This window comes from Vombatus ursinus, unplaced genomic scaffold, assembly GCF_900497805.2.
Source record: "Vombatus ursinus unplaced genomic scaffold, bare-nosed wombat genome assembly UNPS02014821.1, whole genome shotgun sequence".
Lineage (NCBI taxonomy): Eukaryota > Metazoa > Chordata > Mammalia > Diprotodontia > Vombatidae > Vombatus > Vombatus ursinus.
Genome location: NW_020954599.1, coordinates 1,617,734 through 1,620,146, shown reverse-complemented (window position 1 = coordinate 1,620,146; position 2,413 = coordinate 1,617,734). Strand labels below are relative to the sequence as shown.

The 2,413-nt window shown below is 47.5% G+C and overlaps 1 pseudogene; it reads left to right on the top strand.

Annotated features, from left to right (window-relative positions):
- The first annotated feature begins 762 nt into the window (after positions 1 to 762).
- The window catches only part of LOC114024372, a 40,902-nt pseudogene continuing 39,251 nt past the window's right edge, over positions 763 to 2,413 (top strand).

The following is a 2,413-nucleotide window of genomic DNA, read 5'->3' as shown; positions in this document are numbered from 1 at the left end:
TGTCCCCCAAGGAAAGGAGCCGGGCTGGGCATTTTCCATCTGAACCAAAGCAATGACTTCCATCTGTATCGGCACAAGGCATCTTCCACGGCCTGCTGCCAGCCCAATCTCCCAACTGGGACATGGAGAACGTGCTGTGCAAAGAACGAGCCTCCCTTCAACTTCAGGCCTACAGGAGGGAAACCCTCCATTCGATGATGAACACTCTCATGCCTGGTCACACCTGCCGCATCCAGTGCCTCTAAACTCCTATAGATCATCACCCAAACCTGATTCCTCTCTTCCTACCACCCAATTCCTAATTCCCATACCCCTCAACCCTTCCACCACAACTCCACTCATTCTGCCTCACTCTTTCCATCGATTAGCTCTTACTGAAACCTAGATTTCCCCCTGATGACAAAGCCTCCCTAACCACCCTTTCTCATAATGGCTGGACCTTCACTCATTCCCTTCGGCTCACTGGTCGAGGCAGGGGAGTTGGAATGCTCCTTCCTCCACATCACTACTTCAGGTTTTCCCTGAAGTTCAGTTCTTCAACCTACTCACCTCCCATGAGCTCCTCCTCCACCACCACTCCCCTCCAGACACACACAAAGATGGTCATACCCCTGATCTTGCCATCACCCATAAATGTACCACCTCTGTGTTCAGGCATTCTGAATTCCCCTGATCCAGCCATCACCTATTGACTTTTCATCTCTCTCTTTCTGCCTTCCTTTACAAAAACCTGTTCCTTATCCACACCATGAACTCCAACCCATGACCTCCCAGGCCATCTCCTCTGTACTAGCCACTCTCTCCTCTTCTCCAGATTTTGACTCCTTGGTGAGCCGATTCAACTCCACCCTCTCCTCCTCTCGACTCCCGCGCCCTCTTATCACACCACCAATTTCACCAAGACACTCCTCAGTCTTGGATCACTCCCACCATTCATCACTATCATGCCTACATATGTGCTGCTGAACAAAGATGGAAAAAAATCATGCTACTTTTCTGACTGGGTCCACTACAATTTTATACTGCACAACCTCAACTAGGCCCTCACTGCTGCTAAGCAATTCTACTATGCCTCCCTTATCAATTCTCTTTCCCATTCTCCACAGTAACTTTTCCAGACCTTTTCATCCCTCCTCAAACTTCCCACAGCTCCTTTCTCCCCTCTCTCAGCTGAGAACCTTGTTTCATATTTTACAGGAAAAAAATTGAGGCTATTGGCCATGAACTCTCTATTCTCCCCTCTTCCTCATCACTTAACACTCAGGTGCCATCTGCCACTTTCTATCCTTCGCCCCTGTCTCATGAGGAAGTGGCCTTACTCCTCACCAAACCTAACCTTGCACAAGTGATCCCATTCCATTGTCTCCTCCAACATATTGTCCCCTTTGTCACCCCAACTCTTTCACTTATTTTCAATCTCTCTCTCTCTACTATCTCATTAACTACTACCTACAAAAATGTCCATGTCTCCCCTATTCTAAAAAAAAAAACAACCCTCACTTGAGCCTTCCATCCCTGCTAAGTATCATCCTATATCTCTTCTGCCCTTGAAGACGCAATCCTCAATAGGTGCCTCAACTCTCTCCTCTCACCCTCTTCCCTCTTCCGAACACCTTATAGTCTGACTCTTGACCTCATCATTCCATTGAAATCATTCTTTCCAAAGCAACTAATGATCTCTGGCCTTTTCTCAATCCTCATTCTCCTTGACACTCTCTTCTCTCCTGGTTTTCCTCTTATCTGACTCACCATTCCTTCTCTGTCCCCTTTGTTGGATTCTCCTCCCAATCAGGCTCTCTAACTATGAGTGTTCCTCAGGGTTCTGTCCTGGGCCCTCTTCTCCTCTATACTACTTCAGGTGATGATCTTATCAGTTCCCATGGATTTACTTACCATCTCTACCAAATCTACCTTTCCTGCCCCAATCTCTCTGCTGACCACCAGTCTCACCTTTCCAACTGCCTTTCAGACATCTTGAACTGGCTATCCAGTAGACATCTTAAACTCAAGATGTCCAAAACAGAATTCATTATCTTTCCTCCTAACCTCTCCCCCACTCCTACCTTCACATTACCGTAGGGACCCCCCAGTCCCTCAGGCTTGCAAATTAGGAGTCATACTGGATCCCTCACTATCTCTCATAATTCACATCCAATCGACTGCCAAGGCTTGTTGAGTTCACCTTTGCAACATCTCTTGAATTCACCCCTTCTCTTTTCTGACACTTCCACCACTCCAGTGCCGTCCTAATCCCCTTGCCTCTTGACTACTGTAATAGCCTGTGGTGGGTTGGCCTGCCTCAAGTCTCTCCTCTCTCCAATCCATTCTCCATTTAGCCATGAAAGTACAGGTCTAATCCTCTCTCTCACACACACACACACACACACACACACACACACACACACACACACAC